The sequence below is a fragment of the Pteropus vampyrus genome, unplaced genomic scaffold (genome assembly GCF_000151845.1).
Source record: "Pteropus vampyrus isolate Shadow unplaced genomic scaffold, Pvam_2.0 Scaffold130, whole genome shotgun sequence".
Classification (NCBI taxonomy): Eukaryota; Metazoa; Chordata; class Mammalia; order Chiroptera; family Pteropodidae; genus Pteropus; species Pteropus vampyrus.
The window spans coordinates 3,006,140-3,029,897 of NW_011888911.1; the positions used below are offsets into that span (position 1 = coordinate 3,006,140).

Here is a 23,758-nt window from a genome sequence, read left to right on the forward strand (position 1 = left end):
AGACTCTACCAATAAATGATTTGCCTTATGAAACATATTCAGTCATATAAATTAATAGGGTGAGATAAAAACACAAATAAATAAATTTGTAGTTTTCTTCTCTTATTCCAATGGCCCGTCTTGTTTACTGTTTTGGAGAGAGACTTTGTGTACAGAGTATCAGTGTCCTAGGACTTGACAGGCCTGCCATACAGAAGTAATTCCAGTCTTCTCAGTATACCAGGAGAATTTAACACCTGTTTTTCTTTTGCTGGCCATAGCATCCAGTTTCCAATAAGCGGTGACAAATGTGCCTCCAGGTTCATCGGTACCCTGGAGCAGGAAAGTCAAAGCTGAGGACGGGAGAAGAACCCAGACACCTCCCTCTGAGAGAAACTAGGAGTAATCCTGTTCATTCATTCATTTGGCAAACACATATTATAAATTCAGAATGTGCCAGGCACCATGCCAGGTGGACTGAGGGCAACAGAAGCATCAGCCGTAGACCCTATACTGACCCAGTTTCATGGGGACAGACGCAGATATACTGAGATGCAGTTAGACACTGGTCAGTGTCGAAGATTCTGGCCAAGTGCCCTCAGAAGGAGGAACTGCTTTCCACAGAGGGATCTAAGACTTGTGGAAGAGGTGACATTTGACTAGGGAGGATCAGCAGGGCTTGGCCATGTAGCGGGAGAAGAAACTTTTCAGGAAAAGGAAATGTCTGTGGCAAAGACACAGGGGCAGTAAACTAAGGGGGTCATTCTTCTCTGCCTGTCCTCAGCTCCATCTAGAGAGCCCATCCTGAGGCAGGTGGGAGACTGAGAATCCTTAACTAGAATCACAAATAAAAGAGAAAGGGATGTGCTCTCAGACCGAACATCCTGGAAACTACACAGTGAGTCATGCTACCACCACTGCCTCCCTTCAAGCATGCCAGTGGTTTGTCCAAAAAAACAAGCATTGACTGAGTGCCAAAGGCTAATGGGAGAGGAAGGCATTCTAGTAATGGGCCTTCTCTTCTGCTAGGGATGAACTGAACATGATCTGGCCTCCAGGCGAGGCAGAGCAGAGGACCCCGTAGGATGCACAGTCTGGACTCTTTATCTTCAAGAGTGAGGCATCTCTAGTAAAGACATAACTGAAATACAATGTGATAAATGTCACAGAAAGATGACCAGTGTGCACTGGCAGCTCAAGGAAGATAAACCTCAGCTGAGATCTGGTCACAGACTGCTCATCACCCAGAAACTGAGCTCTAACCAGGTAAATGAGGGGACTGGAGGGGATTCTGTGCAAAGAGAACCTCGCGTGTGGAAGCAGAGAGGCACAAAAGGGTACAGAAATCCAAAATCCTGCTGGTAAAGGCAGATGGCCCTGGGATCCAGCAAATCCAAAGAAAGCATGAAACACTGGGTCCCGGGGAGGGCTCACCCTGCTGTGCCTAGAGCCGAGTACTGCACACAGTCAGTGCTTCATAAATGTGTCAATTGTAGATTGTCATTTCAAGGAAGTGAGAGCTGAGATAAGCAATTCATTCTTATAAAGCCCCAGGCAGGGCCACATGCCGAGATGCAGTTATTAAAGTCTTTTGACGAGAGAGGGAGGGAAGAAAAGAGAGAGGAGGAAGAACTGAGATGGTTGGGGTGGGAGGGGTGCTGCCCATCATCAGGCAGACAGGGCCTCTGCCCCTCGTTATTCAGGAACAGGCAGAGGGTCTAAGAGGGGAAAGTAGACACGAGCCATGGAAGAGAATGAGAAACTACAGCAACGTTCTGAGTCCCAAAGCAGGATCTAGCATGCCTATTATTTCCTTTAATTTTCCCAACAATCCTATAAGAAGAGATTGGTACTACTCTTGAACCAATGGGGAAACTGAAGCTAAGATGTGGTCCTATCTCATTAGGGGAGGACGTGGGAGAGCACTTTCGTGAACGGGAAAAGCAAAGGGGTCCCCCAGGGAGAGACCCAGGCGGGTCACTCGAATGTGATACGCTTTTTTTTTTTTTAAATTGGGTTAAAAGTTATAAAACAACAGTAGTGGCACCTCCTGCCTCTTCAGATACTGGGGCCCAGGTGGGAATCAAGGGTATTAATTAAACGCACCCAACCTCTCCAACAAGACCGGGTGGTCCCAAGCCCGGACACTGTACCTCTTGTGGTCTCCTGCACCAGAAAGTCGCTCCGCCACAAGTCCCAGCCTGGAGAGGGATCTGCCTTTCGGACCAGTTTTGCAGGCACCCTCAGACTCCCACCCCCAGATGCCCACCCCCACCTAGCCTAATTCAGTTCTAAGTATTCCTAAGGTGCCTTCCAATTTCCCGCTGTAATAAATGGCACAGAATGCAAATGGAGGTGGATGTGGGACACAGATGTTTGCACTAATTTAATTGAGGGAACACCTTGGATTAAACACTTTGCAAAACACTCACAAACAGGTTCAGTGCATTCGGTAATGAAAAGCCTCCCAGCCCCTGGCACTCCGCTGTGGCTGCCTGGAGCTCTAGGAGAGTTACCGGGAGTGGGAGGGTAGTGGGGAGGCCCAGAGCTGGGTGGGGACGAGATGCCTCCAAACACAGGGATAAGGTGAGAGAGCTGATTCCTGGGAGGGTTTCCAGCAGATTTTCCACCAGCTGGGGCAGACTCCAAGAGAGAATCCGGAAGGGCTGGCATGGAAGAAGGCAGCACCTGCCTTCCCAGGTGGGTAACTGCTCACCTGTAAGGGTCAGCAACAGGCAGATGACTCCCTGTTCTCAGGACTCGGCTCCAACCTGGAGGCCTCACTGCCTACCTGGCTGATGTCCAGTCGCCTACCTGTATGGGATTGAAGTCCCCAGGCCCGGTGACCCCAGGGAAGATCAGCCCATTTGACCTGCTGGGCATGAGAGAAGGTGAGAAACATCTCTCAGAAATTTGGGGGTTATTTGCAAGGTGGTGCTAATTTCTCTGAAGCTTCTTCTTCCTTACTTCCCCCTATAGCTTAGTGTACTTCAAAAGCTCAAGTCCTGGGCATCTTCCCTTCACCTTTCCCCCATCTATCCATTCAGTCTTAGTATCTGCCCTGAAGGTGAATGCTGTGGGATAGAGGCGGACATTAGCAGTCCCAGGTGCACTGTGACAAACGCCGTCGGGGAGGCATACATGGTAACCTGGACGGGGACAGTGCAGCAACTTGGCATGAGAGAGTCAAAAGACCAGCGGAGAAAAATGGAAAAGCAGTCCTGGCAGAAGAAACAGCATATGCCGAGATAATGAGACACAGAGGTCTAGGAGATCGTAGAGCCTCAGGAGAGACCATCTATGTGGGCCACTTGGGGACAGGTGGCATACATGAAGATGGGCCACTTTCACCGGCCCCTCCTCCCACCCCAACCCCTGAAAGTTCCCATAGTTGAACGAATCTGGAATCAGTTCCTATAGTGATTGCTCTAAAGGCCTCAGAGTTCAAATCAGGCCTGGACGATTTCATATTCCTGAAAACAGAATCCTTAATTTTCAAACACGATGATCACTTCAAGTATAATAACCATCATAATAATAACCTCTTGTACTTGTATAGTGCTTTATAGTTTATAAAACACTTTCGCATATCTCCTATCATCCTCCACCAACAACCCTTTGAGAAAGCTAGAATAGGTAGTATTAGTATTTTTGCTTTCTAGATGAGAAAATCAAATCCCAAATTCCCAGCTACATAAACAATAGCACTAGGGCTCGAACTCAAGTCCAACAAGTTCACGCTTGCTCGCTCATTCGATTCTTCACTCAGTTCACTCACTCAATCATTCAGTGCATCACGGAGTATTTGTTAAGCACCTACTATGTACTGAGAAATATTTCAGGCTCCGAGCATAGCGTGATAGGGATATTAAGATGATTAAATGCCTACAGGAAAAGACAGACACCGACAAATATATTTGGACCAAAGAGAAAATGCTAAGGCAAAAAGCAAAGCTGAGACTCAGGAACCAAGAAAAACACAGAGCCACTCTCTTCAAACACTGCCTCAGCACCCCCCACGCACCCCGCGGCCTGCAGACGCTCATGTTACACGTGTACATGTTGCACACACACACTCTTATCACACGTGAAGGTCTGTGCTGTTCTCCCAGGCTGTCCCCATGCCCCGCAGCATGGAACACAGACTCTTCCACCCCCGTTGTCCCCACTGATGGCTGGGCAACCGTCCAGAACTGGCAGTCGGAGACCACCCTGTGGGGCCTGAGCTTCGCCCTGTCCTCCAGCGTACACAGCCAGACACACAGGGATTCCAGCACCCGTGTGAGCATCAGCCTCATGGGTGCAGCAAGGGTGTGCTGCACTATATGCGCAGCTTAGATTCTAATCAGACAGGAAGGAATGATGGATGGATGGATGGATGGATGGATGGATGGATGGATGGATGGATGAATGGATGGATGCATGGATGGACGGATGGTAGATGAGTGAGAAGGGGCGATGAGCAAGCGCAGGAGCTTTCACCTACCAGTGGGCCCAGTTACAAGTAGACACTGTCCTGCCCTCTGATAAGGACAAAGGAGCCCCAGTTCCCTCAGCAAATACAACATCCTCCTCAGGATCCATGTGAGAACTGACACACCTGTACAGGGCCTGGTACACAGAGGGAATCAGGGCCTTCCAGCCCCACAAGGGAAGGTAACAGTAGAAGTAACACACAGGCCAGCAACTCTGCATGGTCCCAACTGAATTTAGCTCCCGACCTCCAAAGACCATCCATCCTGGGATTTAGGAACCCACGAGAGAGTGCTTCTCCATCACTTACCCTCTTCTCCTTGGTTCATTCTTCTATCTTTTCATTCAACCAGCCTCTTAGGGTGCCTGTCATGCCCAGGCATGATTCTAGGTACTAAGATTAGGAGAAGAATAAAGTTCAGTCCTTTACTCGGATAGACAAACAACCACATTTAAGGTCCTGTGATGACATATGGGACAAAGGAGTGCAGCCCTGTTTCAGGAAAGAAGCTCTGTAAGGAGGTAACACAGGGACACATGTGAGCTGGGTGTCGCGAGTGGAGCAGCGGTTTTCCAGGCCAAGGAGATTCCAGACAGAGGGAACAGCAGTGCAAAGGCACTGAGGTAAGAAATTACACAGAGGGCATCTGGGGGAAACCGAACAACCCGGCGTATTGGCGTCTTAGGAGTAGGAAAGTGTCCCTACATCTGAGTGTCTGTAACCAACAGGGAAGAGGGAGTAGCCAAGGGGTAGGTGAAACTGGACAAGTGGACAAGGTTGAGCCGTGAAGCCCCGCATCAGCCAGGCCAAGGAAGCTGTAGACAGAGAAGGACCACCGGGGGCGGTGGAGCACAGGTGTGGCACAGTCAGATACACAGCATCAATTAGGCTCCCGCTATCGCAGGCACAGCACTAGGCTCCTCCAAGCACAGGAGGCTATTCTTGGCTGATTCTGACGATAAACAAATTTGACAAGGTATTCTCCTCTTTGATTCATGCAATTATCCCTGGAGAAATGGCCAGTTTTGGAGCAATTTTTCCCCTCTGAAGAGCCAGACTGGCTGGCTAACAGCAGAGGCAAGGAGAGGGGTTCCCGCATCACCACCCCCTCTCCCCATCACCACCACCACAGCCGGAGCTGCTAAGAGCAGTGCTTGGAAACCCTCAGCGCCTCCCGGGATTTGAGAAGAACTTGAAAAGGGACCATGGAGCCACAGAGGAGGAAAAAATGGGGAAGTCCCTCAGGCTGGACACAGATTCATGACTGCATTTCCAGTGAGCAGGAGAGAAAGGCATGGTGGGTGATGGTGACCACCCTGCAGTTTCCAAACCCTGCTCCCAGCCTCTCCAGTCCTGCTCACAGCGGGGAAGTTTCTCCCTCCCCCTCTCTTTCTCCAGTCCCCTCCCTTCCTTCCTGCCTTCCCAGCTCCCCTCCAGAAAGGTTTATGGAGAAGACTCCGAATAGCCCCTCTCCTGCAGGCACAGTCACACCAACTGAAAGGAGATTTAATTAGCAAAATCTCGTTAGGCAAACGAAATTATCCGTAAGACAATAGTCCTCTGGACAGGGGGTATGATTAAACAAAGCCATTAATTGAGAGAGTAGCTTTGGCAGCTCCCCGGATGCGTCCATTTCCAGGCAGGCTCCACTTTGCCTCCTTGGACCAGAAGAGCAGTCTAGGCCTCCTCCCCGCCTGCCCCACCCCCTCCCCACTTCGTCTCCCTCTTCCAGAGCCCCTCCAGTTGGGGCTGCAGACCTCGGCATCTCATCAGCGGCCTCTCTGCCGCCAGATTCCTGCTAAAGTGCCTTGATTGCATAATGTCTATTTGCATAATGTAAATTGCAATCTCCTAGCTCGGGAGGCAGGAATCACAGAACAGCCATTATTTTTTACCACTCCACAAAAATTCTACATTTAGAAAGCAGATTTGCAGCTCAGAAAGCCGTATAAATCTGAATCCGCCAGAAACGCCATTAAATCACACCAATTAAGCCGGACCAACGAAGAGCCCCCATCACTATTCTCTGCACACTCAAGGACTCTCAGCCCAGATGGAGGCCACGAAAAACTGGAGGCTGTGGCAGAGGGGCTGGAAGCAGGCACTGTGCACGAGAGGCAGGGAATTCTGTCTTATAAACCTTAACACACACCCCAAGCATAGGCGCCCATCAAGATCTGGTGGAGAAAGGCGAGCCAGCGAGGCGGTGGAAATAGTCTGAGTTATTTCTAAGCTTGTTGCCTGATTTCTTGTGCGCGCTGATCTATCTGCAAGCCTTTAATTTATAGAGCAGGAGACAGCCTATGAGGAAAAAGCTTGCACCTGTAGTGAAGATGGTGGGGAGATCCAAGGTATTTCACATCAGGGTGAAACACCCCTGCCTTTAGCAGCTCTTCAATGGACTGTTCTCTCTTCACCCAAGTCCTCTCCAGCCAGGTGAAAGAAAACTGAGGACAAGACCTGCTCAGACTGGGCTGGGCTCGACTGGGCTGGAATCTGAGTTTACTTTTAATAGCAGTTTCCTAGGGGTCACTGGGGAGAGAGGTGAGGCACAGGGCCCCGGAAAGGGGCTTTCTCTCTGACGACTACTTATGATTCCAGCTTCCCCGCAGCTGTATACCTGGTTACTCTTTTGCCTCTTTATTGCTCATTCAATATTCATTTGTCAAAGGGCAAGATGCTAATGTGTATTATTAAAATATCAATAGTTTATGAGTGAACTTTTATGGAGGGTACAGTTAAAGGAAAGATTCTTGACCATCTCTGTCAGAAGCAATGGAGAGGAACAATCTTTCCAGCTCCACCTTTTATTTATTTACTGGGCAAATGAAGGACAGAAGCGTTCTAAGTAGCTAAAGTGTGCCAAGAATGGCTCTAGTGCTGTCACATGCTGGATTTCACTGAGTCCCACAGCAGTCCTGGGAAGGGTGTACAATCCCCTTTTCAGTCTAGAGATGAGAAATCGAAGACCAAAGAGATGTGCCCAGGGTCACTAGGTGCTAAGAAACAGGTTGGCATTCGAACCCAGCTCTGGACTTCAAACCCAGCTCTGGACTTCAAACCCACTGTATTTTTCCCTCAACTTGGAGCCCTGAAAATACAAATAGTCTTTATATTTTTTATCTGTTTCCTTCACCTGACCAAATTAAACATTAGTTTCCTGACTTAAGTTTCACAGAAAGGGGAAGGACAGAACAGAAAATCATTCTATGCTTTCACACAGATCCATTTCCAGAAAGTGAGCCCCCACTTTAGACATATCTAAGCAAGTTTCCAGAATCTTTTCTGCACATTTAGAATCTTAGAACTGAGGGTGACATTGGAAATGACGTAATCTGCCTCAACTTTCTCTGGTGTTACTAGGGTATTTCTGGTGTTTTCTGAGCTTCTGCTCTTTTCTGTAATACTGAGATAATAACAATATCTCATAAACCAGTGTAAGTGTTCAATGAGAAAATGCACGTCAGTGCTTAGCCTGGGGTCTAGCATGTAGTAAGTGTTCAATAAAGGTTGGTTATTAATGTTACTATTAAGCTGACTTGTGGAAGGCTCCAGATCCCAGCACCTTTCCATCAAAACCAACCCCGCCTTTTCCTCTCTTCACTGTCCCTCCTTTTTCGCACTGGCCACGCTCAGATCTTGCTCCTTTGGGCAAATGGACCTGTGTTCATTCTTTGGTTGCTTGAGTTTCATTTCTAGCCCCTTAAGTCACAAGACATCCAGGGCCCTCAGATTCTCTTCCAAAATTTAGCTGCATCTGGGTCAGGAAAATGACAAAGGAAAAGAGCTTGGCCCTTTGGGATGTAGCCTGTAGGTTAGAGAGTATGTCAGAGGGGAAGGGAGAAGAGGAGAGGGCATTAGGGGTCAGGGAGGAAGACTTGCCCCGACCTCCCATCTCCGGCACGGCCCTGACAGCCTCGTATGTCCTCGTCTTTGGCTGGAACCTACCCCAGCTTGGAAGGCCATGGAGTTGCGGGGGTGGGGAGCCCTGAGTGGGAATGAAAAAGGTCTTAAGGCTTGTTGAGTCCTTGGTCACAGCTCTAAGTCTCTCTCCAGACCTGGCATGTCAAGTTGTGGGTTGCAAACTGGACCCACTCTTGCAAAGATGGACTATAAGGCAGAGGCCTCCACCAACTGCAGGACCTCCTGACACCAGCGTGTCCTCAGGGAATCCCCCCTTGGGAGGAAGGCTAGCCTGGACTCTGGGGGGAATCCAGACGTTCTGTGAGTAAAGGGACAGTTTTATTAGCTAGGGTGGGGAGTTCTTTAGCCTGTCTTTGAAAATAGATGAGACCGCGTTCTGCCAGACTTGACAAACACTAGTTGGGGTGGACTGTACTCTCCAAAGATGACTGCAACGACATGCATCTCATGCCCCATGACCTTCACCGTGCTGTTGTATTCCTCTTTTGAGACATGGTGGGAGGGGTTCTATGTTCCCTTCTTTAAACCCAGGGGGGCCTCCGTAACTGCCACAGTCAAGAGAATTTGGTGGAAGTGATGCAGCCTGACCTTGGAGGGCAGGTCACAAAAGGCAACAGAGCTTCCTCCTGGCTCTTGCTCTCTCTCAGGAGTCTCCCCCTGGCATCCAGCCACCAGACTGTGAGGAAGCCCAGGCCACATGGAGAGGTCACATGGGTCCGGGTGATGGCCCAGCTAACATCTCAGCCAACAGCTAGTTATCAACTCCCACTCCCAAATTAGAAGCCTTCAGATGATTCCAGCACCCAGCTTTTGAGTTGCCCTAGCTGAGACCCCAGACCTGGTAGAGCAGAGACCGCCTGGCCCCATTGGACGTGACTCAAAGACTATATGAGCATAATCAACGTTGTTAAGTCACTGAGTTTTGGGGGTGGTTTGTTACACAGCTGTACTATCTGGAACACCACTGAAATTAAATGAATGTTTGCTGTTTCCCGCTCAAATAAAGCCTTCACTGGCCTTCTCTCTGAGACTCCAGACTTTCAGAAGGTTCCCTCCTCAGCCGGTCCCGGTCCCTCTGACCTTGCCTCCCCTCGTCCTCTTCTTACCAATCCCCCACTTCCCCAAATGGCAGGATCCCCGCTCCCCACGGCAGCCTTCCTTCCTTCGCAAACCACTCCCTGAAAGATCATTTGGATCTTCCCATGTCTGAGTCCTGTCACCTGAAGAAACTCGTTCTCCCTCATTCCTCAGTGCAGGTCCAAGAGTTTGTTCCTGGGAGGGAGCTCTCCCTGGCTGTGGGTGGCCCAGGTGCCTGGCTGCCCTCAGGGACAAGAAGGGAACGTGCAGACCTATTCCTCCCCACACGCTCCACTCTCATTAAGCTTCACGCTCAGCTTGCTCCTTTCGTACTTGACTTGACTTATGAGGTCCCTCTAACCTCCGGTGCGAGGAGACATCGATTCTCACAAAGGTCATTATCTTTCTACATTGGCTCCCTCACCCCCGGCCCCAACTCCAAGGTAGGCTTTCCTGGAACAGGATGGAGGGAGGCACCCTTCCCCGCCCCCTGGGTCTGGGGATCCGACCACTCCAGAGCCCAGGCTGGAGAGGAGGTGCCCCGGGAGCCATGCCGTCAATCACAGAGGCGACCAGCACTGAATTGCAGGCCATTAGGCAGGAGGGCCGGCGCCCTGCTCACTCACCGGGCAGCCATCGGCAGGATGTTAGACGATCATAGGGCGGCCATTCTTATGATTTATTCAAATACTCATTATAGTCAATCTATTTTTACACAGAGGTGAAGATGTGCGCTGATAACGGTTAATCATTTATAATTCCATGGACTGGTTGGAAGCCAATGTACTATCAAAGTCGTAGCAGCAGCTCAGCCTCCGGTGGCCCCACGAGCAGGGTGGAGAAGCCACAGACTCAGGGCAACCCAGTTTCCCAGCTCACATCCACAGAGCAGCAATGAGGTTGTGGCTGCAGTGGGGACACGAAGACGTGGGAATCCCAGACTGCCCTCCAGGAGCTCCCAGCCGGGCGTGGGCCAGAGGGATGCTCGGCTTGTGAATGCAGCAGAATTTCAGAAGAGAGAGAAATCACTTCTGGCTGGAGTTACCAAAGAAGTCTCCACTGATGAGAATGTACTTAGGCGGAACCCTAAAGGTGGGTGGACTCTGCCAAGTGGGGAAACCAATATGAACCAATAAGCAAAAGTATAAGGTGGAATGTTACTGTGTAATGAAGGGAAGTGACCGGCAGTATTTCCTTGTCCTCCCTCACCCCTCCCTAGAAATAACCAGATGTAAAAGCGAGTGCAGGCTATAGCCTCAGCCCAGTTCCTCCTCTCACTGCCTCCCAAGCTTAGTCCACAGACACTAGTGGCCAGGGTCCAGGTCAGCCTTGCAAACTCAAGAGCTTGCTTCTCCAACCAACAGTCATGGCACACATAACACAGCAAGTCCACCTAATGCACAATTGATAGTCTAATTAAATAGGATGTCATATTACAGGGCTTCTTTGTCACATTCAGACCAAATCTAATTAGAAGTCCACTGTATTTTACATTCTGACTAGCCCATTGTTGAGTGTTTCTCTTGCACAATGCATGGCTGTTAAAGATCAGGTTCAGGCCCGGTCTTTAACCCATAACCTGATTGAGTCAGCATGGAAAACACCAATCAAAGTTACTTACAATTCACAGTCCCTCTTCTGGTAAGCGGCATGGAGGACACAGAAAGCCTCAGAGTCCTGCTCCAGACTTCACCTGTCAATAAAATACAAAAAAAAAAAAAAACAAACAAAAAAACACATTTTTATAGACTGTATGATTCTGCTGCGAGTGAGAGCCAAGGTGAAGGTTAGGGTAAAATCAGGAGTGGGTCTGGCTCTGGAGCAAAGCCAGGGCTGGCAATCCTGCACCATAGTGCTGAGTGGTTAAGTCCCCTGAGCGAAGGATTCCTGGTGCAAAACGATTATTGTTCGACAGCTCGTAAGGACAGAGAGGCTGTATCACTCTCTCCTTACCTGCTTGGTGCCTCAGTTTCTGAGTTCCATCCCCTTCCCTGTAGGAGTCCCAGAGAGAGAGAAGCTCAGGGCCGTAGAGAGCCCTGAGCTGACCAAGGCAATAATCATTTACTGATGCCTCCTGTCTGATGGAAAACCCCAAGCAGGGGGCAGAGCTGAGCAGCCCCCGAGAAAGTTGTAGTCTATGTGGAGAAGGCTGCAAAAAACAAGCAAACAAACACCAAAACTGCTGCTATGGTTTATGGCAGGAAGATGGAAAAGTCAAAAAGGAGAGAACTTTTAAGCAACAGCGAAGAGTCCAGTGGGGCTGGAAGGAAAAGGATGTGCATGGAGAAGAATGATCAGGAAAGACTGGGAAGATCAGAATCATGACGGCTTTTCATTCTTTTTCTGGAATAAAGCTATAAAGGCGACAACAAGAAAATCCCGGCACATATGCATCAGGTAACTATCTGTTCCACGATCTACACTCGCAAGGTGTAACAGGAACAAAATTCATGAGTCTTATTATAAAAGTGCTGCCACATCATTAGGGAAATAAGAATAACCACACGAAAGAGCATCAGATATCACAAGACTATATATAAAGTAGTGCCAAACCGTGTGGTGGAGACTATAATTCTCTCTCCACAGAGAAACGAAATCAGCGAAAGCTGAGACACTCAAGGAAGTTTCCGGGGAAGGCAGAACCTGAGTGGCATCTTAGAGGACTGAACAGGCAAGATTTGGCTGGTGGAAGGGAGAGAGAAGGTATTCCGAGAAAGGGAGGGGGGGCAATCTGAGCAGGGACAAGAGGGAGAAGTGTGCAGAGCCCTGGGACATGCAGAGGCTGGTCTGTCTGAGAGAGACTAGAGGAGAGACTAATGCTGAGCCGGCTGGATGGGCCAGAGCATGCAGGGCTAGAGAGGCCAGGCTTGGGTTGTGAGCTCGTGAAGCTATTGAAGGTTTTCTCTTTTCTTTTCTTTTTTTTTAAATTATCGTTGATATACAATACTATATTAGTTTCAGGTGTACAACATGGCGATTCAACATCTACGTACCTTACAAAGTCATCACCCCAAGTCGAGCAACGTTTCCTCACATACAAAGTTACTCTTAATGGTTTTTCAACAAGGAAATGACAGGAAGAGAAGTCCTACCCATCCCCGCCCTCCGCCTTTAGTATTTTCCTTCTAATTAAGACAGAGAAGCCTCTTGGAAGAGGTGGAATTTAAGATAGAAGACTCAGGCATGGGGTGTATAGTGTGATGTGCCCAGGGAAAGAAAATGTCCCTATTGTTCATAATGATACCCAATAGGATGAGGCACTTCCCCTGGGGCTGTCTACTACTATCCGCGTGACCTCAGAGACCAGACCATCGGATGACAGATTGTTGAGGACGAGGACTGCATCTTATGCATCTCTGTAGCCCTAGAACCTAGCAGAATGTCTGGCATGCATCGAGTTCTCAGCAAATGTCTAGCGAAATGTCTAATGATGGACTCTGTTCATTCCAACCAGAATCCACAACCAGCAGCTCAAAACCAGCCCATGGCTGGCAATAAGCTCCAACTTGTATTCTTCTAACGTACTGACACATTGCCACTGAGCATACATGAACTCAGCACGAGTGTCCAGATTGAACTGCATGGAGTGGTGCTTTATCCCTGCCCTTGGGACTATCTGTTGAGATACCAGCAACTTGGAAAAGATGCGGCAGACTTGCCATTTGCACATGCTTCAGAGCTGGGGAGGCTAGCTGCCATGCTGGAGAGATGGATTCAAGAGTGTTATAAAGCTCTTCACAAGCTGAAAGGATGGGATAAAACTAAAAAGTCAATTTTTCCTCTATCGGCTTTTATTTCCTGCACATTAACGTCTTGACAGCCATAAAGGAAATAATTCTGAAAATTACGAAAAAATGCCTACAATCGCACCACTGTAAACCATCAAGTTATTTTATGTCCACATGCGAATCTATTTTTATTTTTTCAGCATTATATAAAAAATGACAAGAATATATACACCAAATCCTACCCTTACATTCAAAAATCAATTGCAAAAACATAGACTAGCGTGACCTGGTTGAAAACAGAGGTTGGTTGAGTTAAATGCAAGCTCAGGATGAACCCAGAGTATGGTGTTGCTGCCAAACACATTAAATATGATCTCAAGTGCATTAATAGTCATGCAGTGTCTAACCAACAGGTGAATGGTCCCCTCGCTTTGGACTTATGGATGCAATTCTGGCATCACGTTTTAATAACTCTGATAGCGATAAGCAGAAGATGAGCAAAGACGTCTTGTGGTTAGAGCTGGTTAAAAAAAAAAATCAGCAGTTAGAAGTGCAAGCTCTGGAATCAGACTGCACAGCTCCAGCACTTACTAGCAGTATGACCATGGGCAAGTTATTTAACTTCGCTGTGCCTCAGTCTTTCATCTGTAAAATAGGGCTAATAAGGGCTCTCCCTCTGAGGTTAGTTGTGAGGACTAAATCATTTCTCATTCTGTAAAGTGCTCAGAACAGTGCCTTGCACAAAATAAGCATTCACTGAATGTTAGCTATCGCTGTTATTTTCTTTATTAGGAGGCTGTGAGGTAGAAGATACGGAAGAAACTAAAGTTGTACCTTCATTCGTCCCTCTCTAATGTCACCCATCGTTCCTAGTTCTACTGGCTAAAGCAGCGACTCTTCTCCCCCATGGTGGTCCTCCAAATGTCTGAAGAAACTATGAAAGAGCAACTGCATTTCTCTGGACCATGGACTTGGATGAGGACGTGCTGATGGATGTTAGAGGAAGCCAATCTTCAGTTCAGTGTAAGAAAGAAGTCTTTGGCCATAAGAACCATCCAAAAGTGAGTGAGGCCCCTTCAGAAGGCAGTGAGCTCGCTAAAGCTGGAAGGACAATCCTGCATCAGAGAAGAGCTGCCTCCCACGCATGGTCTCCCAGAAGCAGTTTCCACATTATAAATATGAGGAAACTGATGAAATAGTAAATGAGCAGGACGTTGTTGAATGCTCGTGTTTGTTTGGAAAAGAAGTGGGAAGGAAGACAGAGAAAGCTTCCCGTAGGAGGTAGCATGTGCTCAAGGACAGCTCAGAGAGTGCTCATGAAGCTCATCTAGGTAAGCTGCAAGGCTGGAGGGAGCGAACTTGGGGCTTAGCAGGCCACGGGTCTAACACAGAGAGCAGCAGACCAGGGCGTCACCAGATGTGGATCATGCCCTGACTCTGTCATGAACTTACTACTTAGCATTAAATACTTGGCTCCAAGACACTTACCCACTCAGCACTAAGGGTACTGCACAGGCTTTCTCGGACCCTGGTAAGGACCGATGCTAATTCCACGCCCATTAGGCCCCCAGGCCATAGGCAGTGCTGGGCACCCAGTTGCAGAGACAGTGGGGAAGCTCCCTCAGTCATACTCCCTAGGCCCAGCCCAGGCCCAAGACTCTAATCTTGGGCCTGTACTTGTAAGTACAGGTGTGTACAGGAAACTCTATAAAGACTGTTGGCACTGATAGGCTAACTCTAATGATTTGCCTACCTGGGGGAAGGAATTGAAGACACTCATGACCTGTCTACACCAGATGGGAGTGAGAACCATGAGCTCTTACATATGCTGAGAAGTGTGAGCTCCCGGTGCTGCAGGACAGATGCCCTGCTCACAGAGCAACTTGCCTGGCCCCGTGGACATCCTCTGAGGTGTGAACACACCAAGACTTGCTGATTCTCCGCCGGGAATGTCACCGCTCTTCTTCCCATCCCAGGTCACTGACCTGCCTCAGGCTTTCTTTCTCTTCCCCAGCCCTCAATTGGTCTCCTGGCCTGCAACCTCACCCCATTTTTGCCCATTCACCACCTCCCCAGATCCTAGTATCTTTCTGAAACACAAATTTAATCACATCCATTTGTCCTTAAAACTCTTCGATGACTCCTAATTTCCTGGCAGAGGTGGTCAGCTGGCAGTCAGTCCCTAGGTTGACTCTCCCCTGTCCAGTGTTTTTATAAATTATGCCAACATCTAAAAAAGTGAGAATTCTCACATTTAAAAATCCAGATTTCTCACTTTTCTTAAAAATTAGATGACCTAATAATACCAATCTTGCATTTCCACGTGGCAATCATTGACTCTGAGTATCCGCTGTTCACTTTTAATCAGGCACAGGTCCTCCTATCTGTCCCATAGAGAGAGGGCAGGCGTTGCCCGGAAGTCCCTTCCATCACAGGGCCAGACACCTAGAGGCGGACACACACCACCTACCAAGGAATTTCAAGTTCAAGGTGACGGCATGGGGTGGGTTAGGCGGGGTGGCTCATTCTGTTCCCAGCTGGAGGCTGAAGGAGGGGATCCAGAGGAAGGCCAGCACCACCAGGCAGGCCTATCCAGTGTCCTTCCCTCTCCCCTGGGCATCTCCTCCGCTCTCAGCCAGGAGGGAGCTGACCAAGGCCTCAGGGCTGTTCTCCAGGAATGACAAGGGCTACAGGGCAGGTGCTGAAGAAGCCCCACCCCATTCCTTCCTGAGGCCCCACCCCTGGGTCCAGCCTCTCCCCACCCCCAACTCAGCGGTGCTGCACCCCCTCCCATTATTTCTATCCCACTGTTCCTATCAAAGCCCTAACAGCACATATTTTGTTAATTGTACAAACCTAATGGGGGAATGCATTGGCAAAAAAGGGTAATGGCCATCAGACCAGCAATAAAACAAAATTAATGGTCCATAGGAAGAAATCGTGTCCACTTAATCCCGGCTCTGAAACTCTAATAGAATAATGGAATACCAACGGAGGGTTTTTCTCTCTGTGTAGATTGCTTACACCATGTTAATCACTTGCAAAGCAGGCCACATACCACTCCGGCTCACATGACCCTCCAGGGAAAGTAGCAGACCAGAAACACTGAGTGGAAGGCTCATTACAGACACGCACCACCACCGCAACAACACCTCCCTTCTCCCGCCCTCCCCCAGGTGACTCTGGGACAGCCAGTGTGGGGTGTCACTGAGAGCCATGAGGGGCGGTGGGCCGGAAAGCAAGACACACAAGACCTAAAAATAGCAAACATTTATTGAGTGCTTACTATGTGCCGGACACTGGGCTAGCTAAGTACTTTCCGCGTAGTAGATTGCTATATCCCATTTTCATCCTCTATAGCTACATAGTCCAATGAGGTAGCCACTAGCCATATGTGGCTTTTTAAATTCAACTTTAATTCGACTGAAAATTAAAGAAAATTTAAAATTCCGTCTTCACCCTCACCAGCCACATTTCAACTGCTCAAGAGCCACATGTGGTTAGTGAGTGTTGTACTGGGAGGCTCTGATAGAGCTCACTTTCGCCGTGGCAGAAAGCTGTACTGGACAGCACTGTTCTGAAGTATCGAGGCCATTTTATCTTGCTTGTTTAACAGATGTGGAAATCAAGGTACAGAGAGGTAAGGCAAGCTGCCCAAGGCCACAAAGCTGGTACAGAGCTGAGCTGGGTTCTAACCCGGTCTGACTCAGTCTGACTCCAGAATCCCCACCTTACACACCATTTCCTTGTAGAATCAGCAGTCGAAGCGGCAGGGAGGCCTTTTGAGGGAAGTGAGCCTAGTATCTCTCATGTCCTCTGCAGCATCCCCCCAACCCATCCCAGAGCAGACAGACTCCAGTGTTCCACCTGGGAGCGAGCTCTGAGAGTGTCTCAAACCTGGGAAGGTCAGTTGGAGAGGAAGGGCTTTAAAGAGCATCTGACCCCAAAACCTCCCATTTATAAAACCAATACACAGAAAAGTTAAGTGTCTTGCCCAAAGTCAACCAGAGTTAGGACTATAATCCAGGTTCCCTGACAGTCAGTTCTCACTGGCTGAGGGAGAGGACAGAGCAATGCCCGGGGCCCATGTGGCCACAGGGTAAGAGAAGGAAGAGGTGTCCCTCCAGGCTTTCTGGGGAGTCCTGGGCCAGGTGAGAAGAGGCTGGGCCAAGCCTGAGAGCACTGGGCTCTAAGGAGAAGAGAGAAGGGAAGAATGAGGGGCGGTCTTTGGGCCTAGAAACTGCAGTGGTTAAAAGCATAACACTGGATTGCTACCATATTTTGGGGAAGCAGTGGTATCTATTACCATTAAAAATACACACCACATATGCTTTGACTGAGCAGTCCCAATTTGAGAATGCATCCTATAGAAAGGGAAGTAGCAGTGCGTAAGAATAATGGGGCAGCATCTACAGTGGGAAGATGTGCAAGACACCCTCGATGTCCACCCATAGGGGAATGGCCGGTTAACTTGGGCACAACTATACCGTATAAAGAACAAGTTGGATCTGTTATCTTTTGCCATGTGAGCCGGCCATATGCTCAAAAGTAAGGAAAGTAAGGAGCAGAGTGATATGTGCAGTGTGATCCCATTTTTGTGAAAACAGAGAAGACACGAGACTGCATTTACCATTTGCATGTGTTTGTGTGAGCATCGCTAGAATGGGAGGAACAGCCGGGAATGTTCATGCTGGTGCTGATGAGGGAACCGGAACGGAGGGATGAAGGCTCACCATTTTTAGCATATCTTTGCCTTGTTTCTGGTTGCAATGAACACTGCCACTTTTGTAATTTTTGAAAAGAAACCTAATGAAGGAAAGAAAAATAATTGATAAAAGAGAGGTTGGACTCGATAAGCAGCCAGACCCGACTTCAGATCCACCTTACATCCTAGCTGTGTGGCTTTGGGCAATTTCCTTAATCTCTCTGGATCTCGGATTCCACACTTGAAAACGGGTGATAATAATATCAGAGTGTGACGTTGTGGGGAGACTGATGAGAAAATGAATTTAAAGCTACTCAGTGACGTGGGACTTTTTATCGACGTTGACGGAATAACCTGCCCAGGACACAGAGGTTCTTCTGGGTCACTCTCTGGCACTCTCACAATATGCTGTGACACATCTCTCAGGGCCCCTATATTTTTCCTTATATTACAGTTTTAACGCGTCTCTCTCTCTACCAGAATATAAACTCCTCGTGAGTAGGTTCAGTACCTTGATTATCTATTCGTTCATTCAATCATCCATTTATTCCATTTACTATTAATAATAACTTAATAATTATGTCTTAGGCATACGCACCAGGCACTGTTACATCAGAGATATAACAATGAACAAAACAGAACAGTCCCTGCTTTCACGGAGCTCACATCTAATGGAGAAAACAATCTATAAATGTATATATATATGTACATATATATATATCATATGATACATTTATAATGTCAACATGTAATAAGCACTAAGAAGAAAAACAGCATAGCATGATGCGGGAGCGAAAGTGACTAGGGAGGAAAGAGGAGTGTTTTAGAGAGAGGGGACAGGAAAGAGCCTTCAGAGCCCTTTTTTCTCTGAGAAAGTGCCTTTTGTGGCATGTGCCACAGATCCAGTGAGGTCGGTAGTTGCACAAAAGATGTTTGTTTAAGAATAAAATAAAAATAGAGTTGAGGGAGAACAGAGAATAATTAAGCCACCTTAAAATTCCCTCCACTTCTGAGTATATGCCCAAAGGAACTGAAAACAGGGACTTGAAGAGATAATTTGTAAACCACTGTTCACAGCAGCAAGAGCCCACCCAAGGGTCCATTTACAGATGAATGGATAAACAAAAATGCGATATGAACATGTAATGAAATATCTTTCAGCCTCAAAAAGGAAGGAAATTCTGACACAGGAGGACATTATGATAAATGAAATAATTCACTAACAAAAGGACAAATACTATATGATTCCACACACACGAGGAGCTAGACTGGTCAGATTTATAGAGACAGAAAGTAGAATGATGGGTGCCAGGGGCTGGGGGACAGGAGATGGGAAATTATGATTTAATAGATGCAGAGTTTCAGTTTTCCAAGATGAAACGAGTGCTATCGATGGATAGTGGTGATGGTAACACAACAATATGAAAGTATCAATGCTACCGAACTGTACACTTAAAATGGTTCAGATGGTAAATTTTATGTGTATTTTACCAGACTCTCTCTCTCTATATATATCTCACCACTAAATTCTCCCAATTTTTATCAGGGGAAAAAAAAAAACCTTGGACGCTAAAAGGCAGGAAAAGGAGTAGCCGACGGCCAAGGAGAGGATAAGGTGGCCCAGAGAGAGCAGGGAACCCCAGGTGTCTGAAGCCACAGTGGGGAGAATGCAAAGGGGAGGGCTGCCAGGAAAAAAAGAGGCTAGGATCCCAGGCCGGTCTGCTGACAGTGGAGGCAGCTTTCCTGTGGGAACATCTGAGCCTAGGTCACTCCAGAAGTCTGATGCCAGACAAATGAGACACAATTTAGAACAAAAAAGAAAAGGAAAAAAATTTTTTTTTAAACTGGCGAGAGGTGACTGGTAGAGAATTGGGCCCCTCTCTAGTCTGCAATGAGAGATGGTCAAGGAATGTCTCCGGCAATAAGACGATGAGCAGGAAATCTAAAAGGAGGCAGGAATGGGCGATTCCTAATCCGATGCAATGGTGAGCAGCTTGGTGTGTTGGAAAGGGTTTTAGACAAGACCTAGGAGCCAGTCCTGGTCCTCACGACCTTTTGACATTATGTGTGTCACCCTAACTCTTTTGGCCTCAATTTCTTCATCTATTGAACTGATCAGAACAAGAGGAATCTTAAGGTTTTAGGGGTCCACAAACCCTTTGAGATTTTATCCAGAACGGCATTTGTGCGTATATTTTTCTGTAGCGAGATTTACAAGTTTTACCACCATTTCAAAGCTGTCAAAGTCCCCAGAGAGGTTAAGAATCAGTGGATGAGATCTTCACGAGGCTCACATTCAGCTAGAAAGTTCTGAGATGCCAAGAAATCTTGGACTAGACACCAATAAATATTTGGGCCTCAAATAAATCAAGATGCCTATTCCTGTTTTGACCGCTACACAGACATATTGTAAAAATGAAGTAAAAGAATTATATACTTTGAAAAGTTAAAATTATTTCTCTCGTGAAAGTAAATATGATTGTCGTTGTTGTTTCGCAGAGAGCAAGAGCAGGTCTGCACCAGGTACAGAGACACGGAGAGAGCCAGCCCGATCTGCTCCCCTGAACAGAGGCAGTGTGATCCAGAGTGTGAGGACCGTAGGTCTTTCCTTGGTTCAAATGAAGAGGCCCTTCATTTCCCGTGTAGAGAGGGGTCCAGGCTAGAAAGAAAAGCGAATGCCTCCTTCCCAGGAGGTGTGACCCAGGACAGAACAAATGCATCACTTTGTGCCAATGAGTCCTCATTTTGCATTTGGCTTTCTTGGGAGGAAATTTTCAACTGTGTGACTCAGAAGGGTGACAGAGGGAGGATGTATCAAGGGGAAATAGCACAGGCAGGGGACAGTATCTGGCCACGAGAGTGCAAGATCCAAACTAGAACCCTGCGTGATGACCAAGCCGAGGTCATCAAGGCAGAGGGGACCTCAGTCACAGTGGGCAGTGCCCTTCTGGAGGAACCAGCCCAGAGGCGGTGGGGGAGCCCGTGGGTCAGAACCAGCCACGCGTAAACCTGATAGAAACGTAAGGATCATTTATTTTGACCTCTTCCTTTCACTCTTGCAGAAACAGGTTGAGAGGGATGGAGACATATCCAGAGTTGGAAGCCAGGCCAGCGGTGCCTTCATCGTTTACAAGATGTGTTTTGAGTGCAGACCCTTTACTGGGTTGGAGAACCCAGATCTCTGCCCTCAAGCAGCCCATAGTCTAATGGAAGAGACAGACACCAATGGATTGAGAGCTTAAGTGTGATCCAGCAGGTATGTAGAGACCACGGAGGAGGGCTTCGAGCAGGTACATCCAGATAGGGGTGTGGTGCCAAGAGCCACCCACATCTCAGAGAAGGGTACCCACCAGGCGGCAGTCAGAAGAAGCCTCCTAGTGTCCAGCTCCCATAGGGAGAAAGCCCAGCTCCAGCAGGCCAGCCCCAGGCCCTAATTAGCAGGCGACACCGAATAGCAGTCCCCATTCATTATTCCTAACTCGCCTCCAGGGGCTGGTCCTGAATATTGTTTCATAAATAACTTAACAGGGCTCCAGCTTGTTTAACTGAGGTTAGGCAGATGTGCGCAGCATAGGGTGACTGTGAGGATTCTGGCTGGGCTGATTGGCTGGGATGCTGGCTCTCTGCAGAGGGATGGCTCAGTGGAGAAGGCAACCACAGCTGGTGTCCCCACCTGGATCCCGGATCACAGTGGGATGCTGAAAGAGCATTTATTTTCAATTGTTCTTAGCCACTAATTTGGCTCCAGGGTATAACACCAATCTGAGAACAAACCAAGTAGGAAAACTGTGCCTCTCCTGAAGGAGGCCCAATTTCACCATAACCAGGGGAGGGTGGGGAGGTTTCCTGAGTTCATCGCTTCACAGTGCCTGCAGCCTCCCAATCCCTGCAGCCTCCCAATACAGGCTGGCCGCCGCCATCTCCAGCCTGAGTCACCCAGAGTCACTGGGCTGCACTGCCATCTGCTGCACTTGCTCATTGCTCCTCCGAGGTGCCTCCAGCAGAGGACAGATTACTCTGATGGTAGGTAGATAAAATGAGATTCCCTTGCTAGCAGTAACTACCCAAAACAATCTCTCTCCTGAGCAGCTGTCTCCACCTGGCACCTGCCAGCAAAAGAGCTGGCGGGTGTCATCGGCTGACATGGGCGATTCTTCTTCTGCACAGAGGGGACCATGAAAGCCCTCTCAAGGCAGGACTTGCTGGGAGGACCCTCTGTTGGGCTGCAGTAAGGTCTTCCCTCAGGAGAAAACACAAAAGCAGCTCTGTTTCTGGCAGAGTAAAGAGCGAGCTCCCTCCAAAGCAAAACGGAGGGAAAAACTGGTGAATAAGGGTTGCCTTGGATGCTTCCTCAAGACCGATGTGCAAAATCCTGTCAGAGAGGCCCTTCTAGTGGTGAAATTGCCTTCTTGTGGCTTAAAATAACTGAATCAGAGACTTTCCCTGAGACGCTTCTGAAAGCAAACTAGTAGATAAAATGCTTTTACCAACCCACCACTTCACTTCCAGCCTCCCAGCAGATATGCCATAGTTTCTATGACCAAAAAAAAAAAAAAAAAAAGCCTTCTTCACCAGCATGTGATTTAGCTGCACAGTAACCCCATAAATCCAACCTAATATAAACATACTGGAAAGATAACAGGTTTTAAAAATCTCTGAGCAGTCAAAGTATAAGTCACAAAATCTTTGCCCCAAAGTTTATGAACCTTCTCATAAGGGAAATGCCTAGGCTCTTACTTCGAGCTTCTTTAATTTTATACCATCTCTAACAGGCTCAGTATCAGGTATCTTGGCATTGGCCGATTAGAGTCAATAAGAGAGAAGGGGGCTTGGGCTTCCCCAGAAGCTGCGCCAAGGGCATGGGGGGTGGGCCAAGGAGAGGACATCATAGGAGGTTTCAGATCATTCACTTAGGAAGACAGGAAGCATGTCTGCTGCTGATGTTCAAACATCCGTGGAGGACTTTAAGAAATAAACCTTCAGTTGTCTGGAAAATCCCAAATGCGTATCCTTCTTGATGCTTCCAGGCTGCTGAGTGTTTCCTATAGGTTGTCTTGAGCTTGTTCAGAAGCTGCTTATGTTGCTTGCCGGTTGGCTCATTCATTCACTCACCAGGATGCAGGAGCAGAGTGGATGATGTGCAACCATGCATAAAGCAAGATGAAGGCACGGACATCTTTTGATGCAACACATGCATACACACATACATGCACACATGTGCATCCAGGCACGCACACAGGTGCACACACATACACACGTGTGCACGCACGTGTACATACATACACATATGCACGCACACAGTCAGGTGCACACGTACACGCTCACACGTAGGCACACACACATCAGGAGCACCTATTGTACATTAGGTGTTGAACATATGCATGTCATACAGGTGTTAGAAAAGGCACTTGAAGGAGGAGGGGCAAGCCAGTCAGGTTGTCCTTTGACTCAGTCCCTAGCTACTCACATGAGAATCTTTGTGGGAAGGGGGACTGTAATAATTCAGGAGTCAACTAAAATATCATCTTACCAAAACATTTAAGTGCACCACCAAGACAAACAAAAAACAACATAGCAGCAGGCCTTGAGAAACATGGAAAAGATTCTCCCATGCGTCTTAGAGAAAGTCGTAGGCCTCTGTGGGCCTGGCTTCCCTTCAATGAAATGAACAGTTTGGAGTAATCAGTGTCTCCCAGCTCCCTAGTCAACAGGATCCCTGTTTTATCTAAGGACTGACCCACCCTGCCAGCCCGATTTATATTCACCAAAGCTTTGAAAGGAAGGCTTTTGATCAACTGTTTCTCTCCAGCCTCTAGCCAATCATCCAAAACATGTATGTTTTCTTCACAGCCCCTTTAGGTCTCTGCCCAG

At 48.0% G+C, this 23,758-nt stretch overlaps 1 protein-coding gene across 1 annotated transcript in view; it reads right to left on the reverse strand.

Moving 5' to 3' along the window:
• The window catches only part of PKNOX2 (PBX/knotted 1 homeobox 2), a 248,570-nt gene that overhangs the window by 173,171 nt on the left and 51,641 nt on the right, over nucleotides 1–23,758 (reverse strand). The window contains exon 2 of the mRNA XM_023534735.1: nucleotides 11,076–11,147. The gene's annotated coding sequence lies outside the window, so the exon portion shown is untranslated. The remainder of the gene's footprint in view (nucleotides 1–11,075; nucleotides 11,148–23,758) is intronic.